Raw genomic sequence first — 25,579 nt, 5'->3', positions numbered from 1 at the left:
AAATATTTTGAGCACAAAATGACTATAAGTGAAAAATTCTACATCTGACCTTCTGTGGTACATTGTAATAGAATGTAAGGACACCAAGAATACTGCATAAAATTGTGTTAAGCTATTTGTATAGTAAAAACTCTGAATAGTTAGGCATGTGGCTTGGTGCTTGTTCATTTGCCTAGCATGTATAAGGCATAAGAAAGCAAGCAAGCAAGCAAGCAAGCAAGCAAGCAAGCAAACAAGCAAGCAAGAAAGCAAGCAAGAAAGAAAGAAAGAGAGAGAGAGAGACAGAAAGAAAGAAAGAAAGAAAGAAAGAAAGAAAGAAAGAAAGAAAGAAAGAAAGAAAGAAAGAAAGAAAGAAAGAGAGAAAGAAAGACAGAGAGAAAGACAGAGAGAAAGACAGAATGAGAATGAGAGAATGAGAGAAAGAGAGAGAAAAAAGAAAGAGAGAAAAGAAAGAAAAGGAAGAAAAGGAAGGAAGGAAGGAAGAAAGGAAGGAAGGAAGGAAGGAAGGAAAGAAGTAAAGGGAGGAAGAAAGAAGAGAGAAAAAGTTAAAGTTGAGTCCTATATCCAAGATTTCTCAATATGTATTTGGAAATATTACAGAAAAACCTCAAGATTTGGGAATAAGTGGAAGTCAGTCTATACCAGTATTTTGGTAATTTACACAAATACTATCTTTAAATAAGAATAGAGTGTAAATAATATATGCACATTTTGTATATGACAAAAGAAATACACATGTAAGCAATTTTCCTGAAACCACAACCTAGTAATAAGGAGAGTCAGAAGTCCTGTCTCTGTGTCCTAATACAGCAATAAAGCTAAGGCTCATTCCATTAATATAAATTGATTCAGTGCTGGGATTCCATGTGTGCCACTGTGCAATGACAAAAGTCACAGGAACAATCATTTTAAAGGTCCTATTTGAGTATATTTATTTATATCCTAAATAATTGCACATGGATTAAAGCTGAGCTAGTTGATACAATCTTGTCTTTCTTCATTATTGGGTAAGCTGATTGAAACTATATGAGGTCATAATAGAGCAATCATGAGATGGGTTTAGATTGTAACATCCTTAAGGAAAAAACAGTCCTAGAAACAATCTCTGACCTAAAAAATACTTTCAATGGATGGCTAATAGATGACTAATGGATCTACATAAAATGTGCATTCCTGAAAAACTCATTTAATCTTCATATTATTCATCTAATAAAATGTAAACTACTCAGATTGTCTCATGATGTACTCTTACTCTTTTCTTTCCAATCCCAAATCATTCCATTTTCTCTTTAACCTAGCCTAATCACATTGGATTTTTTTTCTTCCTTTGTCCTTCAAATGCATTGAACTCATTCTACCTCAGGGCCTTTACCTTTACCATTTCTTGATACTATTTTCCCAAGGAAACTTCCTATTGTTCATTCTATGTCAACATTTGGGGTTTTATTAAAATGTCACTTTCAGAGAAAAGTGTTTTCCAATAGATTTTCTTGCTTTAAAATATTACTTAATTTTTCTATTTTTCTATTACTTAATCTTCTGTAAATATAGATATCTAATTGTTTTGATTCCATAGAAGGAGCTAAAATGCAAGCTATTAAGACAGAATCTATGCCTTGTCATATGACCGACACAAATATTTTGTGACTGAAATAATTCCTCTAACAAACTATCAAATGCCATAATGCAAAACATGATGAAATAATCCTTTCTTGGGCATATGAATATTCTTTTACTAAATTTATCAATAAACTCAGATGCTTTGGAAATAGTTTGATATTTGTCATTCTTGTTAAGACTGACAGGATATCTGTAGAATTGCCCCCTACAAATATAAATGCTGAGAAAGAAAATAACCAAAATGCAGTGAAAGTATAGCATATATTAATTTCTCTGCTAAAGATAGGCATATACACATTAGTCAATTCTAGTAATTCTGTTTCAATTAGTATTCAATAAGCATTCCAAGGAATAAAAATATGCTTGCAGGTTTGTTGTTTAATCTATAAAAATAGAACACCTTGTCATACTGTTAATCTGCTTTGAATGGAAGATGAGGACTGGAAAATTCTATATGCTAAATTTGCTAATACATACCTTTAACAAAAGCTATTCAAACAAATTCACAAATAAAAGCATTAAAGGTAAAGTAATAATGAAAATTACATAAAATTATATAATCTTCCCAAAAGTACAAATTATGATGAAAATATTTTTGCTTAATTGTTTCTGCTCTTTTCCTTAGAATATATTAGTTGCACAAAGGGGTTTTATTGTAATATTTCCATAGATACGTATAATGTATACTATCAAACACATCTACTCTAACTCATCCCCTCCCCACTTCCTGGATTAAATTTCAACATGGGTGCATAGCATACTTGGAATAAATTTGCTCCACTACATATCATTTCCTTTTGCTTTCTCCCCTCCCTCTAATATCTAAACAGAACCTAATTTACATCCCTGCTCATCATTTTTAAAATCAGATTCTGCCAGTGAGTGAGAACATGGGATAGTTCAATGTTTTCATCTGAATCATTTCATTTAATATGATATACCATCCATTTTCCCACAAATGACATAATTTCCTTATTCTTTATGGCTGAATAGAGCACACATGTGTATAGGCACCACATTTTTTTTACTGATTTTTTTTTTATTGTGAAGATACTGTACAGAGAAGTTACAGTTACATGAGTGAGGTAATGAGTACATTTCCTATTGAGCATTGTTACCTCTTCCTTTGTTTTTCCCCTACGATCCCTACCATCCCCACCTCCCCAACTCCTCCCTTTCCCCCCACCACATTTTCTTTATTCATTAATCAATTGATGACACCTAGTCTGATAACATATTTTTGCCTATATCTTAACTGTATGTTGACTTATCTCCCTTTTGCTCAAGAATGATATATCAGATCATAATGATAGATCTATCTTTAGTTGCAGAAGGAACCACCATAGTTACTTAGTAACTGCACTAAATTATATCTCCACCAATAAAGTTTGACAGTCCCTTTTCCTAACACCCTTTCATAATGAAGGTTTTTAATTTAATGCAATGTTATATTTCAATTCTTCTCCTGAACAGTTGTGTTCTATTCATTAAAGTGTTACCTATGCCAATGTCTTCAAGCATTTTCTCCTACTAGTTTCATAATTTATTGTTTTATGATCTTTGATCTACTTTGAATTAAGTCTTTATAGGGTGAGAGATGTCTTTCATGGAAAAAATGATTTAACACTAATTTTCAATTCATAGTATACAGTGCATTTGTATTGAGGTAATTTTTGGTTTGCTGTTATCTATCAACTATTCTCTAATTTTAATTAACTAAAGAATTTCATATGATCAGTAGCCTAAGAGATCTTTTCTACTCTTACTTTGGAGAAATGATATCCATGTATTCATGATCTGATAAACTCAGTCTGTAGACTGAATCAGTGTTGCCTTATACCTGCACTAAATTCATGTGGAAAATATTTGGAAATGAAATTTTTGATTGTTAAATAGGTCATGAGAGTCTATTATTCCTGAATGATATTAGTGCCCAAGAAATAGATCTCAGAGAGTTATCTTACTTCTCTTCTATGTCAGACTGACAGAAAAAAAAATGTCTGGTCAGAATCAGAGAACAAATCAGTGACAAATTTGATACTGGACATCCCATTTTCCAGGAATTTAATGCCTATTTATATGACATTCACATCAGTCATTTGCTACAGCAGTGTAAGTGGACTAAGACAACCACCTTCAAGTTTCTAGACTGTCATAAATTCAATGCACTACCTGCCCTCTTCCTCAGTCACACAGCCTTGACCTACCTTCAGCTAAAAAGTTCTATTAACTTCAAATACTGAATTCTACCAACCTACCCACTAACCACTGTTCATCTGTCCTCCTTATTCTTCCAAACCCTTTTGAGTTTCTCCACTTAAGTTCTGACCTCATAGAGTCATTTATTGTTTTGACTTTTCCATTTTGTCTTCTTTTGCGTGCCTTCTATCAATCTATTTTATTTTACTCTCCATTCTATGTTCAGTTTAGTCTGAAACTGAAGGTTGGTCACAAAACCTGTAAGCCATATTACAAGAATACAAAAATGTCTATAACTTCTTGTTTTGTTTGCTCTAGTTTTTATAACCTCCATCTCCTGTTCCTTTCTTTCTCCTCTTCCACCAAGTTTTCTCTTCCTCCTCTTGCTCTTCTTTTCTTTTTACTCCTTTCTTTCTCCTCTTGCTCTTCTTTTCTTTTTAATATCCTCCAGCAAAATGTCAACCAAGATGGTTAAGAGTTGTTGGAGAAACCACACAGTTCTGAAAATTGAGATCTGATCAGTCTCTGTATCCTGTGCCTTTAAGCTCCAACATCAAAAGAGTATTAACAGTGTTTTCTAATCATTAATGCTAGAAGCACTGTACCAATCTTCATTGATTAGGTCTCCCAGCTTCCTTTAACTACTTTTCACTCTCATTTTATTCAAATATTATATTCTATGGTCTTTTGACAGTCCATATTTTGGATTTTTATTGAACTTCTATTTCTTCTTTACTTTCTTTTTCTTTCTTTCTTTTCTTCTTTTCTTTCTCACTTTGTAGCTTTTGAATTCAATTTTGTGTTTGCCAAGCAGATGCTCACGTGGGCTTCTGAATATTGTAATTCTTATTATTTTTTTACATAGGCCTTGTTTATTGGGGAGTAAGGTCTGGCCAGCCTGGGTCATGAGCCCCCACTCTATACTTTCCACCATATCTGGAATGACAGATGTGCCACCTTCCTTCATGTAAATTTAAGCCTTATAAACAGTGCAGAGGAAAGACCTGCAGAAAGAGTTTTGTTTTTGTTTTTGTTTTTATCCAGAGCACATAAAATGAATTGAGTACTCAAAAGAAAATTTGATTGCTTATAATAGGGAAATGATAGGTTGACAGGTTACAATTAGAATTCATATACAGATACCAGTAAATATACAATGAATACTTATTGAATTAATAAATAAAACATGATTATCACCCATTTCAAGATAGCTTACTTAAGTCAGTGTTGCAGGACATAGAGATATGTCATGGGAAGCTAAGTAAATATCTCATCATGAGTTATTGTTTTAGGAGAGAATATTCTTGGCCTATATAAAGTTCTTTTGGGAAAAACAAACAAGATACAATAAATAATTTATCTTGGATAAGCTTGCTATATTTCTAAGGTTCAAGACATAGATATCTTCATAAAAGTCACATAACCAGATTACTTTAAGGAGTAAATCTCTAGACATATGCTTGATCAAGGATAGTTGTTTAGAGTGAATTATATCTATAATAGTTTTCTCCATACCATTAAAATATAACTGTCCTTGCACAAAATCCATAATGTGTAGGATATATAATTAATGACAGGATTCTACAGCTATGTAGGGGGGATGTTAGCTTATCTATTTGCTTGGGTCAAATGTAAATTGATCACATTATCTATTCCATTTCTAATCTCCTTTTCTTACTCATTCCCAACTTAATAAAATGTTACTGTGGTATAGAATTCATTAAAGTTGGAATCCCAGAAGGCATTTTCCTCAGTTTCCTCTATGTGCTTTCTAATCCAATGGTTCATCTGTTCGGCACATCATCTCAAAAACAGTATCTTCACTCCTTTTTTCACCTGTCCAGCTTTGTTTTTTTAGTGTTTTCAGTCACTGTGAGGAAATATCAAGAAAAAAAACAAGGACAGAAAAATTTGTTTTGTCAAAATGTTGCAGAAGTTTTAGTTCTTAGTCACTCTGCGTCATTCTTTTTTGGGTCTACAGTGAGGAAGAACATTGTGGCAGAAGGGCCTGGTGGAGGAAAACTCTTTACTTCATGGCAGCCAGGAAGTAGAAAGACAGAATAAAGCACTGAGGACAAGAAAGCTCCTTCAGAGGTAGTCCTCTAGACACCCACTACTTTTCAACTAGGCTCCATGTACCAATAATCCATTTGATTTTGCACTCATCAACATATTAATCCATTGATTATGTTAGCTCCCTTGTGATGTAATTAACTCTCAATAGCACCATCATCTAGACCAAACTATAAATACATGAACCTTTGGGGGACATTTTATAACTAAACCATAGTATCTTCTTCTCTTGTTTTCTGACATCATTACCTCTCTGCATTGTCTAAGTCCCCCTCCAGAAAAAGAGACTTTCAAAAATAAACATGCATATTTATGTCTAGAGCACATGGCTAATAACAGAAATAGGGGCTGGGAAGGTGGCTCAGTGGTAGAGCGCTCGCCTTGCATGCTTAAAGCCCTGGGTTCGATTCTTCAGCACCACATAAGCAGAAAAAAAAAAAAGCCAGAAGTGGTGCTGTGGCTCAAGTAGAGTGCTAGCCTTGAGCTGAATTGCTGAGGGATAGCACCCAGGCCCAGAGTTCAAGCCCCACGACCGGACCCCCAAAAAAATAAAATAAAATAAATAACAGAAATAGCAGCTGCAGCAGCAGCAATAACAACACACACACACACACACACACACACACACACACACAATTAAATTTTAAAGAAATAAAAAGCATTTGTCCTGAAAGAAATACATCCAGCTTTAAATTAGAAGACAAAGCAAAACTATCAAATTCATAATTTATTTTGGGGGTCTAACCATGGAGAAAGTTAAAATTACAATGTAAGTGATGAGCTGGGTACTGGTGGCTTACACATTTAGTCCTAGCTACTCAGGAGGCAGAGATCTGAGGATCATGCCCAAGGAGGAAAGTCTGTGGGACTCTTATCTCCAATAAACTACTCAAAAAAGCCACGAGTGGCACTGTGGCTCAATAGTAGAGTACGAGCCTTGAGAAATAGAAGCTCAGAGACAATGTCCAGGTCCCAGCACTGGTAAAAAATAAAATAAAATAAAATAAAAGTAAGTGAAGAAGGATAAAAGCAGAGAGTATATCATGGAATTGAATTGAGGTGACCTAAATTAATTATGAGGCAGAATGAGATCATTTACATGAATATTATGTGACCTGTACACACATACATAATTTTTATTACAGTGGCCTAGATACACTGGTCTTCAGAACCTCTGAAATAATCTGCCTACTTTAATTGAATTTTCCACACATACTAAAACATTTTCATTCAGTCACCTACAAATATTTATTTCCTGCTTGCTGGGTACCAGTGGATTACATCTGGAAGCCTAGCTATTCAACAGGCTGAAATCCAGAGGATCATGGTTTTTATTTTAGGAGACAATATACTTGACCTTCAGAAAAAAATCTAGACAAAATGAATGATTGATCTTTGGATAATCTTACTATGTTTCTAAGGTTGAGGACAAGCTTCATAAAAATCAAATCATCAGATTATTGAAGGTGCAAAATTGGACATATACTAGGTCAAGGGTAGTCCTCATAAGTGGGTTTCATTTGGGATTTTGTCTATATAACTGAAATATAACAGCTTCAGGCAGAAAAGTTCCAATGACTCCATCGTCACAAATCTGGCTGGGGGCTTGGCTCATATGGTAGCATACCAGCCAAGGATCACAGCCAAGAACAAGGCTCTGAGTTCAAATACTAGTACTAGCGAAAGAAAGAAAGAAAGAAAGAAAGAAAGAAAGAAAGAAAGAAAGAAAGAAAGAAAGAAAGAAAGAAAGAAAGAAAGAAAGAAAGAAAGAAGGAAGGAAGGAAGGAAGGAAGGAAGGAAGGAAGGAAGGAAGGAAGGAAGGAAGGAAGGAAAGAAGGAAAGAAAGAAGGAAAGAAAGAAGGAAAGAAAGAAGGAAAGAAAGAAAATACCTTTTCATGTATTTCTAATGGCTGCACACATTATGAAAGTTTAGGGAAAGAACATTCATTTTCTTTAAATTCTCATAAATTCTTTGTAGTAATGGAATTGTGTTTTAAGATATAGATTAAGAAAGAAAACATAAGGCTGTTTGCAATATATTCTATGCATTACTGGGGAACAGATAGAATAAGACTAATTCTCAAAGAGATCATTTGAATTCCAGATTCTGAAATATCTCCAACAAGAACCTAAGGGAAGTTTACAGGAACATCAAAGAGACCTTTGTGATTATAATGGTGTGAAGGAAGGACTGTGGTAGGAAATTGCCTCCAATAGAATGTTTAATGGAACAGCTATTAAAATATCATAAGCAATAATTCATGCTTATACTTTAATATTTATGGATCAGAAACTCTTAATGCTATTTTTTCCATTTCTCTTCATATATACTGTCTCATATTTGAATTTTCCCCATTCCATCATTACCCACTTTTACCTTTTTAATCTAGTCTTTTTTTTTGTTTGGCCTAATTCTAACCTGTTTTCTAAAGTACATTGGCAGCTGAGTATTAAACATGCTATTTATGGAGCAGTCAATACTACATTTACTGAGAGAATGCTAAGCACATTTTGTTCTACCACTGAAATTAAAATTAAAATGCTTGCTCCTTTGGAAAAGTAGAAGATGGCTTTAAGCTACAAAAGGGTTAACTCGTGTGTGTGTGTGTGTGTGTGTGTGTGTGTGTGTGTGTGTGTGTGTGTGTGTGTGTGTGTGTGAAATAGAGGATGGTAATATTGGGCTGCTGAGTAAACAAAGAAAAGGAGAAAGCTCTGTTTTCTTATTGTAATTGCAAATTTATTTTTTATAGTTTCTACAGTTTCTATTTTCCTTTAAACTGCCTTAATCTGTCTTCCTGCTGTGACCTATTTCCAGAAATGCATATTCAGTATAAAAATAGTAGATCAAATCATATCAGAACTCAAGTTACTCCTTATTGAGCAGAAACACATACTTTTATACAACAGTGAAATCAATTCCTCTCATCCTAATTATTTAATTTCCATAATATACTGACAGTACTCCACCATTAAATATTCACATTTAAAACTTGTTTTGGAATATTCTAATAGCTATTTCTTTAAACAACATTGTGAGGAAATTCAGTTGTTATTTTATAGATCAAGAAATTGAGCAAGTGGAAAGTTAAAATATTGATCCAAGACCTTACAATGAGGTTATGTTTATGCTTGTAGCCAGAGAAGAGTTTGATTTAACTGATCTTTCAGATCAAATGAGTTGATTGAATGAAAAATTAATCAAAATTGATCAATCTTACCTGACATATGACCAAATTGATCAATTGTTAAGTGGATGTTTCTCAAACTATGGCTCACAAATCATCACACTGGAATCTTTGTGATGCCGATTAAAGCTATAGCTTGTGTTCCTTAAATCTACAAAACAATAATTTCTCAGGAGAGAGTCTAAGATTATGCATTTTAAACAGGTAACTCAGATCATTTTTATGCCTTCCGAAGTTTGAAAAACATAGTTGTTGCTGAGCAGTGTTAACAAAATGTGATTAATTTATTCCTTATGCTGTTCATTTTGGGGGAAATTATTATAATTAGACAGTAGGATTAGCATTCCGACAAGATATCCTAGATGTCAACTGAGCCCTCAAGGACTGGAGTGGAACTTCCTAAAATTTAATTATTCCAGACTTCTCTCTGGCATTAAATGAAGACCTTCATGGTACCAGAGAATATCTGACAGTGTTCTTTGTTGGGATTTTTCATATGGAAGGAAATATCTTTGAGTAACTTAACTTAGGAATCCATATATGTATACAACTAGGTAAAATTAAAAACATGGGAACTGTTTGATTTATTGTGATTCAACTCTTTAATATCTGTAAAATATGTACAAATCAAATTATTTTCTATGTTCTATAGCTTACATTCAATCTCATTTCCTATGTGTGACCACATCCTATTGTTACAATAGCTAATGGCAAGAACATCCGAAGTATCAGTGTATATAGTAGATTCATGAGAAAAGTGCATATAAACCAGGTGCTGGTGGTTCATGCCTGTAAATCCTAGCTGCTCAGAAGGCTGAGATCTGAGGATCACATTTCAAAGCCAGCATGGGCAGGAAAGTCCATGAGAATCTTATCTTCAATTAACCACCAGAAAACTGGAAGTGGCGGAAGGGAAGGAAAGAGGGAAGGCAGGAAGGCAGGAAGGAAGGAAGGAAGGGTACTACAGTATCTTAATATGCTGCCTGTCCTGTGGTTTTCGGTTCGAGCTGGTAACAAATGGTTTGCTATGTTTAGTTAAATCTGATTACTTATGATTTTCAGGCTACTCTGGTGGTAAATAGAAAGTGCTGATTTTTCTATCAACTATCAGATTGCCTATTTCCACCATAGGCTAATCCCTACCTCTTTTCCCAGACAGTGCACATCAAAAGACAGGAATTATACCAATGACTCTATTTCCCACGAGAGGATACTGGAGCCATAAGTGTAATTTGAATTAAGTGGGAGATAAAACCTAGATAAGAACTTCTCTGTCTCTGTCTCTTCCTGTCTGTTTCTCTGTGTCTCTTTGTCTGTGTATCTGTCTGTCTCTGTCTGTCTGTCTGTCTCTCTCTCTCTTACTGGATCTATTCCTTTTTCTGTCCATACTGGGGCATGCAGTGTACAGTTCTTTCTCTTGTTAGAATATTTCCTATTTCCTACCTCAAATCATTTCAGCCACAATCCTTCTCACCCAGGCAAGCAACAGATGCCGGACCAACGTTAAAATTTTACCTGATACAAAAATGGCTCCAATTCCAATTCAATAGAGAAATTACATTGTCTATTCATGTATTCACTCATTTGAAGAATCCTACATATATGCTGAGTATCTGCCTCGCTTTACACAGCATCCATACAGCCTCACATTATTCTGAGCGTCATTTCCATTTTCAGTAAGTGTGCTAGTTTTTACCCAAGAATACCGATAACAGCATGGGCTTTTGCTAATTCTATCCACTGCTCACCTCCTATCATAAATTTTAATATAATTATTTTTTATTTAAAAATGAGAAGTTGTGATTGACATAAGTGGCTCATGCCTGTAATGCTAGGTACTTGAGAGACAGAGATCTGAAGGATTGCGATTTTAGTCCACTCCCAGGCAAAAAAATCGTAAAACTCTATCTCAAACAATACCTGGTTATCACATGACAAACAAAAAGGAAGAACAAGGTACTAAGATAGTAGTGTAGTTTTACACATATTAAATGATTACACATGAGTAAGTAAATACTATATTAAATATGTCCCATTGGGGGGAAAAGTGGAAGTTTATTTGTAAAATGGGTGTCAGCTCCTGAATTACTGTGTAAGAATAAGCAAGGCTAGTTAAAATTGCTCAGAAAGCTACAATATCAAGTGAGTGAGTGTGCTTCATCACATTCAGTCACACATGGAAAGCTGAGGTGAGTGTTGAAGTTTGTGCAGGAGAGCACTTTATTTCTATGCAGATTAGCACAACCTGGTGCAACTTTCTGAACTTATCCAGGATTTTCTCCTGGATGTTATTATGTGCTAGCAAACCTAAAATTAATATTATTGTTTTCTATTATATCAATTGTGTTAAAACAATTCTGTCTCTCTCCTTTATGGTATTAGGATTTGAACCCAGAAACTTGTACTCAACCCGTTAGACAATAGCACCACTCCTGTTGCCTTGGGGCTGTTTGAGTTATGGTCTTGCTTTTGGCATGGAACTGGCCTGGACTACAATTCTCAAAACTTGTATTTCCTGCCATGAATAGGATGAAAGGGTTACCCAGCTTTCAAATCACATAGGAGTGTCTCATTAACTTTTTTACCCAAGTTAGCCTGGGCCCATGATTGCTATCTCAATCCTCCCCGTTGTTCAATTGACAAACATATGATACTACGGAAGCGCTTAGCAAAACAAAAAGATTCATGGAAGAAATTGCCTATGTAACAGCACTAGGTGGGACAAAGGACTGCCTACACCACTCCTGGCGCTGCAAAGCAGAAAGTAGGATCCTTGCCCCTGAGGAGCAGCTCCTGAAAACTAGCACACAGCTTAGTCCTTTCAGGGTGAGACCAAACACCTGGTAGAACATGAGCATTACATATAAAGTTCAGCGCTTACATACAAAACGTTTAGGCTTGCAGCAGTACCTGTAAATAGGATGGGTTCACGCCTTCCCCGCCATTATCATGAGCTGTAGTATAGGGTTTAGCAAGTCCAGAAGAGCAGTACTACTAGAGTATATATCCAAAGGAAATGAAATTTCTATATCTAATTGCCATTTGCATTCCCAAATTCATTGTTACATTATTCAAAATAAGTCAGCAATTGAAATAACCAAAATGTCTATCAACTCCTCAAAGGATAATCAAAGTAATCAAAATGTGATATATATGTACGTATATATATATGCATACACACATGTGTGTGTATGAACACAAAATGGAATATGATTCAACTGTTAAAAGTGAAAGGGAGACAGAAATGGGGAAACATTGATAACTGGATCTGAGGTACAGTTAGAATTAAGGAATTGGGAATAATATTACATAGTAGGATATATACAAATACTACTACTACTACTACTACTACTATAATAGTATAAAAATAAAATGTACTGTATATTCCAAAAAAAGGAAAACCTTTAAAAGTTTTCTTTTTTTTTCTTTTCTCAATTTTATTTTGTTGTAAAGGTCTTGTATAGTGGAGTTAACTTTACATAAGTAAGGTAATGAGTACCTTTCTTGTCGAATATTGTCACCTCCTCCTTCATTTGTCTTCCACTATCCCTCTCCCCGCCCCAACTCCTCTGCTTCAAGTTATAAAGTTTATTTCCAATCTAGTGTCTTGTGAGTATCACTGTTGCATTGGTTTACCCTTTGTCCTTTTTCACCATTTTGTTTTTTCCCTTCCCATCCCAAATCAGATAAACGTATATACAAGACACAGGGTACCAGAATCAAAAACAGTGACTACTGGGGAGAAACCAAAGGGGAAAAAAAAGAAAAAGAATTTGATATAGTACATTAACAACAACAACAACAAAAAACACAAACCTCTTGTTTCCATATCTTGGAGTTCATTTTGATTATATAATATACTGCATATTTCAAAAGGATAGAAGGAAGAACTTTAAAAGTTTTCAACATAGAGAAATAATGATTGAGGGAAAATTATGTTTAATCAGATTTAAATATTACATAACATATGCTGGTATCACAACAAAGTTTTAGATAGTCATTAAAAATAAGTGAAAAAATAAATTAAAACCATTAAACCATGTCTCCTACAATCAATATAAGAGAAATATCTACATTTTGGAAATGTCTGCCTCTTGCTAAGTTCATTTCTGCTAGGATGGAAGGAAGGAAGGAAGGAAGGAAGGAAGGAAGGAAGGAAGGAAGGGAGAAAACAGAAAAGTCTATAGGCAGAATATGTATAATATCTTGTCATTTTATTTTTTGTTTCATTTTTACTTACATTTTAAACATGTTTAAGTATTTCACCAAAGACCCCCATGATAAATATGATTGTTATCACAGGAAATTTTGTTTATATTTTCTTTTACCCTTTTTTTTTTCTATGAATCTTTTTTTTTTTCCTCTCGGGTCTTCAACTCAAGGCCTGGGTACTGTCCCTCAGCTATTTTGTTCAAGGTTAGTGTACTACCTCTTGGCCACAACTCCACTTCCAGCTTTTTTGGTACTTAGAGATAAAGGACTTTCTTCCTCAGGTTGGCTTTGAACTTTGATTCTCAGTTCTTGGCCTCCTGAGTTGCTAGGATTACAGGTGTTAGCTGCCAGTGTGCAGCTCAATCCAGATTTTATAAAAAAAAAAAATTGAAGACATACTCAATAATAACTAGATTCTGAATACTTACTATGTGGCTGAGACTATCCTAAAACCTTCATGTGATCATTGTGTTTATTCACATATAAGCAATGAGTCAGGGAGTATCATCTAATAAAATTAAAAATACCATAAATATCGTACCTAAGGGGACAAAACTGTTGAGTAGTGAAGTTGGGAATTGAGTTCAGGACTGTTGACTCCAGCTTTAAACTATGACTCTAGACCTCAACTAATGCTTAAATTGAACTACACTTATGGAAGAGCTTTCATTGACTCATTCTAAATACATTTTTACATTAATTTATTCTAATAAAATAAAAGGCTCTGCCTTTTAGGTTAATGAAGCAATGCCTCTGGAAAATCCTCTAGGATTTTGAATAAACTCTAGGTCTCAAGCAGACAAATTTGCATAATGTTCACAGTAATGCCTCTCAAAATGTGTTAGAGAAAAAGTCATTCGTTTGGTAATTACTCAGTAGTTTGTCCATTACGTTCAATAGGGCTCTAGTTATGTATTATAGTAATAGATTACTTCAATAAAAATAAATATATTTGGCATATATACTGGTACTTCCTTCAGTGTTTCTCTTGTAATAGAATGCCACAGAATAAAGACTATTTAATGAGACAATCAAAGGGATTATTTGCAGTAGGTGCAAGTATATATCAAATCATACATATGACAACGTTCATAATAATATTACCTGAATTTGTTTTATCTTACTATTGTTAGAATTAAGAGATATCTTAAAAGACAATAGTCACTTCAATTTGTGGATATGTGATGGTATAACTGCCCAAATATTACACCCAAGTAGGCTGAGGTTGAAGGTGCTCAGGTAGGTTGAGGTTGAACTTCCTACTCTTGCAGTTAGTAATACTAGTTCATATTTTATATATTATATGAATAAATAAATATATTTTCCAAGTAAAAATGCACAATCATGTTTGGCTCAAAAAGAGAGTAAGCAAGATCTAGAGAGTAACTAGAGCAATTTCAGTGTACTTCAGAGGCCAAGCTTGTGAACAGTCTATGATGCTACCTCTTTTGAATAATTTACTCAATCCCTGCTTCCAGAAGTAGACCATCCCATATATTCAATTAATTGACCCTATTATCAGAATCAGTATTATCTGATGTTAGTTGCTAGCAAATTCTTAACTGAATATAATATTTTCAAGCTTCTGTTTTCATATAGAGAATATTCTAGTATATTGTATTATGGGAAAGGGCAAACTATCTCCAAATGAGACTCAACTATAATGTCATTCAGAAAGCAGAGGGGGTCAGTAAATCTCTAGAAACAAGTCAGGCTTGAAGTAATTGCAGTTGGAGCCCCATTTGGAAGATCAATTCAATGCTGGGCTACAGTTGCGTTCTACCATCTTCTCACTCAGAGAACATACACATAATTTCTTGGACTAAGCCACATGGAATATCTATATAATATATAATATAATATAGCTATATGTAATATATATTATATATACATATATAATATATATCTGACAAGATATATACATGATGACATTTGTATTTCTAAAATGATCTCAGTTCAAACAAGAATGACCTGGGGCCAAATGAACTTTAACCCTGAGTCCTTGTAAGATTCACATTCATAATAATTAGAGGATAGATTGATAAATATATGTCTTCTTTTTCTTCTAAAAGGTAGAAAAAGGGGAAGAATTACCACTACAAAATTATGACATTTCACTATTAATTTTTTGGATTAAATATAAATCTGTAAGGGGGATCTTTGTCCCTTCATAGATGAAGAAAACTATAATTAATATAAATCTACAAATGTTCAAGGTTAGTTGAAGGACAAAAGAGAGAACAGTTCTTGGCATTTAAAATTCATGTTAATATGCACTTTCTATCTCTAAACAGGTAGCAGTTGTTCAGCCAGGTTTTTCACAACCTGTGTGTTCACAAAATATTGCAAAAATAGAAACAGTTTCTTCACATTGAAAGGTTAAATATAGATACCAAAATGAGAGCTAGATAAAAACATCAATATAGGTCAAGTTTTCTGATTTCCAGAAGGATGGAATGCCTGAAGCAAACAATATATAAATGAAATTTGCAACAGAACAATTTGTTGTGCAATGTTTTCCTCAGGAAAGTGTTCTTCTTCCATGTACATACCATGTCTATTTTGTAGTTGTGAAAAGTACTTTAGGCCTTAGTCTCCATCCATGTTAGTTTCTAAAGACCCTGTCTCATTTTTCATTCTTACTACTGAATGTCATGGTAAATTTTATGAGTCAATTTATCTGGGCTATAAGATGCCCAGATTTGGTCAAACATTATTCTGAATGTGTCTGTAAAGGTTCTCACCCCTCCCAACCCTTTCCTCCTGGTTGTTGTTGATTTTGATTGTTGATTTTGTTTGTTGTTGATTTTGTTTTATTTTGTATTTGCTGAGTTTAACATTTCAATAGATTGACTCCTCCAATTTGTGTAAGCCTTATCAAGTGAAAGCCAAACTACAACAAGACTGACCCCACCTCCTGCTGATCTGGGACAAGACTCATTTTCTGCTTTTGAATTTTGGTGACAACATCAGCACTTTGGATCCTTAGAGAGTTTCAGATCATAATTTCTGATTGTACTAAAAGCTCTCCTGGTTTGACTTCTTACTTGGCCAACTAGTGATCTTACAATTTCTTAGACTCTAACATGAGCCAATTCTGACATTAAAATAATGAAAAGACAATTCATGTAGTTCTGTCTCTGTTAAGATGCATTTAAAATAACATATTTAGTAAGTCTAGCTACATAAGTGATAAACTTCTCTTCATCAAAAACCATGAAGTGGGGCTGGGAAGGTGGTTCAGTGGTAGAGTGTTTGCCTTGCATGCATGAGGCCCTGGATTCGATTCCACAGCACCACATAAAGCAGAAAAAAAGCCAGAAGTGGTGTTATGGCTCAAGTGGTGGAGCACTAGCCTTGAGCTGAAGAGCTGAGAGGCAGCGCCCAGGCCCAGAATTCAGGCCCCATGACTGACACCCCACATGAGCTAAGTGCCAATGGCTCACGCCTGAAATCCTAGCTACTCGGGATGCTGAGAACTGATTATCGCTGTTCAAAGCCAGCCCCAGAAATAAAGTCCACAAGACCCTTATCTATCTTTAATTAATTACCAGAAAACCGGAAGTGGCTCTGTGCTCAAAGTGGTAAAACGCTAGCCTTCTTAAAAATGCTAGCCTTGGTTAAAAATGCTCAGGGACAAGTGCATGGGCCCTGAGTTCAAGCTCCACCGCCAAGAAGAAGAAAAGAAGGGAGGAGAGGAGAGGAGAAGAGAGAGGGGAAGGAAGGGGGGAGGGGAGGAGATGTGAGATAACAGATGTGAGGTAAGTTTCCTATCTTTAAAGTAAGCTTAATTCACTTTTTTTTGGGGGGGGGGGGCAGACTTGAATTCTGGCTTGGGATCTGTTCCTGAGCTTCTTTTGAGCCACGGCAGCAGCATTTCTGTTTTTTATTTATTTTATTTATTTATTTTTATTGGAGGTAAGAGTTTTATGGAGTTTCCAACTCTGGCTGGCTTTGAAATGGAATCCTCAGGTCTCAGTCTCCTGAGTTGCTAAGATTACAGGCATGAGCCACTAGTGCCCAGCTTTAGTTCACTTTTTATTGAATCATTTTTATGTAGTAATCATAATTGAGAAAACACAGTATATTTTAGAAAATATTAATCTTTAGATAATTTTTTTTTTTGGGTCCCGTCATGGGGCCTGAACTCTGGGCCTGGGCGCTGTCCCTCAGCTCTTCAGCTCAAGGCTAGCACTCTACCACTTGAGCCACAGCGCCACTTGCGGCTTTTTTCTTTTTGCTTATGTGGTGCTGAGGAATCGAACCCAGGGCCTTGAGCATGCAAGACAAGTGCTCTACCACTGAGCCACCTTCCCAGCCCCTAGATAATTATTTTTTGTATAGAATTTTTATAGAAATTTTAACTTCTTGAAAGCCACATCTATCAGCATTTCTATTTATATCAAACTCAAAAGTATTTGGGGCTACATAGTTTCTGTTACTTTCTCAAGGAAAACAGTGTGAGCTTTGTCTTCATGTAAGAAAGAGTTTCTGGAATTGCTGTTTTATTAATTCTGTTTTATTAGTTCTCTGTCTTATCCTTGTTATTTTAGATTAATATCTATAGGTTAACAAATGAACCCTCCCTTCAAGCTTCATGCTATGCTGGGAAACAGGGAAATAAAGAAAAATGAGGAAGAATCTCTATATTCAAGGATTTGAGTAATTTATTCCTTGTCTCTCCTCTCTGCTCTGTTTTTTCTTATTAATCTACTTTTGTTTACTTCATTCTAATAAGCATGAGTGGATTTACTAGACTCCCAATTCACAAATGGGAAGATGGTTCTCAACATCAACTACAAAGACAACCTGATTTACATAGTAAGAAGCAGAGTCAAGACTTAGTTCTCGGAGTTGGCCTTGAGATTTGCCAATGGTAGAATGGGGAGAGGGGAGAGATCAACAACTTCAAGACTTGCATTTCCTTTCTTTCATTATCTTGCTTTTGCTTATTTATTCTTAGCTTTTATCTAGTTGGGTACAACCACCAAGATTGTGTATTATTTCTAACCAAATAAAGGGTAATGTTTTAGGGTTCCAAAGAGGAAGTGAGCTATACAGTGGAGTGGTTAGATTCTTTTTCTAGTCAAATGGATAGAGATTGATAAGCAATTTTACTTTTTTTTTTTAAACAGAGCTTTTTGTTGTCACTGTTGTTGTTGTTGTTTCCGACTTTTTGGTGGTTAATCGGAGATATGAGTCTAGAGGACTTTCCCAGTCTGGCTTTAAACCATGATCCCCAGATTTCAGTTTACTGAGTAGCCAGGATCACAGGATTGAGCCATTTTTTTAATGTCCCTATGCTCAGGCTTTTTATGTTTATATGGGAATAAAAAATGATACTAGTTTGTTAGAATTGTGGCAAAGACTCTGTTCAATAATTTTAAAAATGGGTAACTACACACCAGTCATATCCAAATGATTAGAACCTTCTTTTCACAGAGAGGGTTCAGAAGATAGGAGAAGCAATAGAGTCACATCCTAGAAATTGTTTTTTCTACTTTTGAGATTTTATCCTTTAGATTCTGTTGTATAAATACTATCAAGACAAATGTGATGGTTAGAAAACATCAGAACTAAACGAAGGTCACTTTTTAGATAAGAACAAAAATTAATTTAGAAAATAAAACGAGTCTTTCAAAATAAAGGAATGCCTTGTTAATTCTCATTAGATACATTATCTTTGAATTTTCTGAGGTAAAGTAGTATTCAAAAATTAAACTGTAATTGTTCCCCAAAATCACTATTTTGCTTAAGAGAAATAATAATAGAAGGTACCTTCTAGCTTGCAATACATAGGAATCCCAGATTTAACTACTATAGAAGAATGAAAAGAAAGGATTCTAGGTAAGCGCCTCACATCATCTCGGCCCATATCACAGATGGACAAAGTGAATGGAAATCTGGAGAGGAATGAGCAGGAGGAGGAATGGCAAGACTATTTTCTTTTTCTTTTTAATATATTTTTTATTGTAAAGCTACTGCACAGAGGGGTTACAGTTACATGAGAAAGGTAATGAGTACATTTCCTATTGAGCATTGTTACCTTCTCCTTTGTTTTTCCCCTACCATCCCTTCCCTCACCTCCCTAGCCCCTCCCCCCACCAATTAGTAAAGTTTGTTTTCAAGATAGTGGGCAAGACTATTTTCTAAGATATCAAATTTGACTCCCAGGATGCCATTGGATATGGATAATTTACTTGTCATGTGACTAAGAGTTTGATGACACCACATTAAGATTTTGCAACACTGGGCTGAGGTGGGGCTGTTTGATGTTTGGGATCAATGAGAGAGAATTCACTCCAAACAATGACTTGTTTCTGAACAAATTGTAGATGATGCATTATAATTTACAATAGAAATTTTAGACTACCTGGCCTCTTCTACCATCCACAGAAATATTTGGGTTTGAAACAGGACCTCACGTATGCTAGGCAAGCACTCTGGTACTTAAATCATACAATCAGCTCTTTCATTTTTGTTTTTGTGTTGGAGATATGGTGATGTTAACTTTGCCTCAGCCCTTAGCTTAGAATATATGATCCTCCTGTCTTCACCTTCCAATTAGCTGAGATGACAAGAAAGGGCCACCACACCCAATTTAGGAAATCATCCTGTAGAACAGCTGTGGTAGATAATAAAAGGAAAGCATCAAGCATAAAATAAATCAGGCAGTTGAATGAAAACCAAACAAGACAGACATGCAAAAAACAAAGACTATGTATTGTTAAGGTTTGAATAATTCATCTTCTCAGTTATAATCCTTATGCAAGTATAACCAAAACAATCTAATATAGGTATTCCCATTCCTTATTTGTACTGCACAGTCCCTCATTGCAATGACACAGTGTTCATGATAAAAAGTGGAAAATGGATGTAACTTTCTATGTAAACAGAATATGGTCTGGAATTTTTCAGGTATATCCTTCACTGTAAAAGAAATTAATTAACAAAGAAGAGCAAGACTTACATGACTGATGATCTCAGTGACCTTTCAAATCCTGAGGATTTGCTCTTTTCTGGGCATTTCCAGTGATGCTACACTATTAGTAACCTGTTAGAGTCATGTTTTATACTTTGATTCTAGACTCAGTATCTGACATATTTCTTTTTAATTTCTCACCAAGAGAAGGCCCATAAAGAACATCGTGAGAAAGGCAGCTCTCCTTTGAGGTCTGGTAAGGGGGTGGGAGGGAGTCTATTTTCAGGTCAGCTGCACAGGTGGAATTACTCTCCAAGGGCAGCTCTGTTCTCTGAGGGGAAGTAGATCTTCCCCCTTGTTGTCCTTCATGGGACTAATGAGATACACAGGTCTGCAGCACTTGGTCACCTCGTGGACTCACCACCTAGTTTATCAAGGAGAAGTCGACTCTGGGAGCAGACACAAAAAGAAAGCCTCTCTGATTTAGATGGTGCAGAAACGCAGGCCAGGGCTTTTCCCTCCTGTCTCATTTGATCATTTTTCATGCTTTGCCTCTGAACTGACTCCTCTCCCTCCCCTCCCTCCCTCCCTCCACCCCCTTGCTCTCCCTACTCCCTTCCCTCTCTCTCTCTCTCCCTCCCTCTCTCCCTCTCTCTGTCTCTCTCTCTCTGTCTCTGTCTCTCCTTTTGTCTGTAATCTGTGCTTTAAATTTTTTCCAGTGCTAACTAAAACCTTTCTTTAAATTATTTAAAAAAATTCCTCTCTCTTCTTTTTTTCCTTTCTCTCGTTAATTCTCTCCCTGGCTCTTGCCACTTTTCTCTTGATAATATGTGTATAGCATCTGTATTCACCTCCCTTTATCTTGGACTATTTTTTAATTCAGAAATGTGGTGTATAATCAGAAGGATAGTGATATGGCTGAAATGATCTGGCTTTGTGATATGAAGCATGCCTATTAACTCCTGTAAACAAGTTTCCTTCCCTCTAAGCTGCAAGTGTTGGATTCAATTATCCCAATGATGCATCTCAATACTAATTTTCTGATTCCTAATTTTTATTCACAGTATTTACTCTATGTAAGTTCAGTATATCTGTAGTCATTTCCTGTTGTTGCTATAACAAACTACAACAAATTTAATAGCTTAAAAGAGTACATTTACCATATCATATTTCTGCATCTCAGCTTAAACCTGGTCTCACTGAGTTAAAAGTAAGGCTGCTATCAGGGCTGACTTCTGTCCAGAAACTTAAGGAAAGAGTTTTTTTTTTTTTTTCACATTTTCTAGCTCTTGGGGGACTTGCATTCCTTGATTTATGGTCTCTTCCTCAATTCTCAGAATCTACAGTGGCAGATCAATTCCTTCCCTTTGCATCTTTTTGAGCAATCATAGTCAGAAAATATTCTCCCATTTTAAGGACTCTTCATTAGACAGAATGCATGTAGGTAATTTCAGATAATCTGATACACTCAACTGTAAATTTATTGATGCCATAAAAACAATACCGTGGCTCTGTGAATTCCATGAGCAAGTATGAGGAATCTTAGGAAAGGGAAAAGCAAAATGTGATGCGCAAATGCAAGCATTTTGTATACAGTAAGCAAGTCAAGCCAAAGTAATAAGATACTTTGTCCATTTCCAACTTTTTTTATCTTGGAAGGCAGCATGAAAATGATGTAGCTCAGCCTCAACTCTCCAGAATATAGAGCTTTAAACATTCCCATACTATCACTGAGCTGAGTTCTTCCAGGAACCTCCATTTTTGTCTGAGGCTGTCTTGAATATCTACCATCTCTGCTTAGACTCAGAGTTTGCCATTAAATGTATTCTAAGGACTGTTCCTTCTATTCTGGCCTGTCAATACCCTAGTTTAGTTTTCCATTATTGCTCTCCTGTCCATTTGTGTTCATTTTAAGCGACTGCTGCTCTATGGTCATTTGCTCTGTGGCTCTAATGGAGATAAACCTTGACACTAGACATCTTAGCTTCCTGCTGTGGTTTCTAGAACCTTAGATGGAAAAGTATTTCCTAACTGACCCTTTCCACGCTGGAGATTCTTACACCAACTATGCAATCATCTCTTGAATTCAAGCTTATGCTTGGAGTGTAGTGTTGTGTTGCTGCCTTCTTGATATTCTTAGTCATTCTCTTTGAATTTGTGATTTGTTTGTAAAGTTTGATGGCACTGTTGAAGCCTGTGCTGGAGCTTTGGAGCTTCATCTCATTGCCAAGCCTGCTGATTCCTACTCCCCTGAAATAGATTCTTGGCCATTTGCTCCCTCATCTCTTTCCAGTGACTACTATCATCCTTCTTCCTGGCAGAGCCTTACAGTGATCAAAGGGATAGTCATAGTCAGTGCCAAGTTTCCGGGGAGAACCAGGAGTGCTGGGAAGCTCTGTAGGTGTTCAACCAGTATTCCTGTGCCCAAGAAGACAGGGAGTTAATTAGCAAATGAAAGATATTATGACAGGTGGAAAAAAGTAAAACTTATGCTTCCCTATACTGTGAACATGGGAGCTTTGCATTTTTATTGTGTACTGGGCCCTCAAAATATGTAGTAGGCCCTACCACATAATGCAGTTCAATTTAAAGCTTCCCGACATTGTAGCGCATTCAATGTTTTGGTCCAAATTATTCTTTGATTTAGGGGTTGTCCTCTCAATTGTAGGACATGTATACACTTACGTCTAACCTCCACTTGCTGGGTGCCAACAGAGTTTTCAGTTGTACCAAGTTAAAAGACCTCCAGGCATTACTAATAGCACTAAAATAGAGGCAAAATTGTCACAATCACTAGGTTTGGTTTCTGGAAACTCCATTCTTGCTTAACTATTGACCTTTCTATTTGACAAAAGCACTAATATACAATCTAAACCTAATTGTCTAACATTGAGTAGATAATACAGAACATTGACTGTAAATCCTATCTTGAATTTAATTCTTCTTTGGAGCATTTATTAATAGTGTTACAATGGAGGAAAATAAACTCTTCAAGTTTACTTTTCCTACTTTAGAGGAATTAAAAATCTTTTTCCTTCACATTTTTAAACTCTTATTATCATTATTATTGTTGTTGTTGTAGATGTTGCATTACTATTGTTTTCAGTTATTGCATTACTATTGTTTTCAGTTAAAGGTGATAACTGGGCTAAGAAGACTCTACTCTCCAATCTACAATAAAAAAGCTCCCGTGGATCAACAAAATGTGGTATATATAGACAATGGAATTTTACTCATTGACCAGAAAGAATGATATTTTACCATTAATAAAGAAATGGAAAATAGTCTGTTAAGCCAAGTAAGTCAGGTGCAGCGAAACAAAGGATTCATGTTTTGCTTTACATAGATTTAGCCATTAATAAGTAAATATGTTGCATGGTATGCAAGTGTATACAAATATATTAACTGAAATACACAGGGAGATTCAAGGGAAAACTCAGTGTAATTCCTTAGAAAGGCAAAGTCAACGTTGAACAAAATAAACACCAGGAAATGGGTACTCGAAAGGGGTACAGTGGTGTCGAGAGGAAAAAAATGCAGACCAGAATCCAATGTATAGTCTACAGAATCAAGAAGAGTGGGAAAAAGGATGGTTAAGGAAGAGACAGTTGAGAACATTGAGAGTAACACTAATCAAGATATACTGTATTCTCCAATAATGAGAAGATCATGGCTGAAGTCAGGAAAGCCACTCCTTTTGTAATAGTCCCACAAAAAAATAAAATAACTACAAGTTAACTAAAGAAGTAAAGGACCTCTATGATGAAAACTTTAAAATCCTGAAAAAGGAAATTAAAGCACACTAAGGAAGTGGAAAACAAACAAACAAACAAAAAAGAACCTCCCATGCTCCTGGATTGGGAGGACTAACAGCGTGAAAATGGCAATTCTGCCAAAGGCTATCTACAAATTCAATGTGATACCTATCAATATCCCAATCTCATTCCTCAAGGAAATATAAGAAGAAATCCAAAAATTCATATGGAACAATAAAAGACCCCGAATAACAAAAATAATCCTTAACAGAAAGAACAGTGCTGAAGGAATATCAATACCAAACTTCAAACTCTGCTACAAAGCCATAGTAATCAAAACAGTTTGGTACTGGCACAAGAACAGACCCGAGGAGCAATGGAATAGAACTGAAGACTCTGAAATGAACCCACAGACCTATAGCCATCTAATCTTTGACAAGGGAGCTTAAAAAAGTAGAATAGAAGAAAGACAGCCTTTTCAGTAAATGGTGCTGGCAAAATTGGTTAAACACCTGTAGTAAACTAGAGCTAGATGCCATATATAACCCTGTACCAGAATCAACTCCAAATGGATCAAAGACCTCGAAGTTAATGCAAACACCCTTAAAACATTATAGGAAGGAATAGGAGAAATGTGAAGCCTGAACAAAATATAGCCATTTTAGGTTGAGATTCCATCTAGTAAAGGCACTATAACTAAATTGCAGGAAACGTGTCAACAACCCCCTTTGTGTCAAACTCCCCTAACAACAGCTAATCAGCAGATGGCAGGAAATATCTAAAGTTCCAGATGTTACTGCAGTTAAAGACCACTGGGTCCACATCCTTGTGGCTCAGACCATCTGCTTTGGCCAATCATTTTGGAAAGCATTAACCCCATGAGCCAACCAATCACCTTTACCAGGTCTGTCCCCGCCACTGGTTACATTAATCATTTTTTTAGAATTATTTTATGACTTTCCTGAGGTGTGATATGATTTGCTAAGTGCTGCTACGACACATAGAATGTCCCTGAAAAAAACCCTGTTAACTGAAGGATCAGGGCCCTCAACTCTGACACGCTGCATGGGTTATTGTTGTGAGTCCAGGCTCCAGCTTGCAATAAATGACTCTTGTGTGCTTGCATCGGAATCAGCTCCTTAGTGGTCTTTGAGGATCCATGATCTGGGCATAACAGAAACTCTAGGGCTCCTTGGCAAAGGCTGAAATTTTCTTAATAAAGAGCCAGAAACACAACAAACCAAAGAAAGGTTGGACAAATGGGAATTACACAAAACTGAAGAGCTTCTCCATGACAAAGGACATAGCTAGCAAGAGCAATAGAAAGCCCACAGATATGGAAAAGATCTTCACTAGCCATACAATGGACAAGGGTCTCATATCTAAAATATACCTGGAACTCAAAAAATTAAATCCCCCAACAACAAATCTTGAAAGAAAAAACCGCCCAATTAATAAGTGGGCTAAAGACTTAAAGAGAGACTTCTCTGAAGAGAAAATAAGAATGACCAATAGACACACAAAGAAATACTCAACTTCTTTAGCCATAAAAGAAATGCAAATCAAAACAACCTCACCCCAGTTAGACTGGCTCTAATCAAGAAATCTAGTAA

Source organism: Dipodomys merriami, unplaced genomic scaffold (assembly GCF_024711535.1).
Source record: "Dipodomys merriami isolate MVZ:Mamm:240054 unplaced genomic scaffold, mDipMer1.0.p SCAF_2, whole genome shotgun sequence".
Taxonomy (NCBI): domain Eukaryota; kingdom Metazoa; phylum Chordata; class Mammalia; order Rodentia; family Heteromyidae; genus Dipodomys; species Dipodomys merriami.
This window is presented reverse-complemented; position numbering follows the sequence as displayed.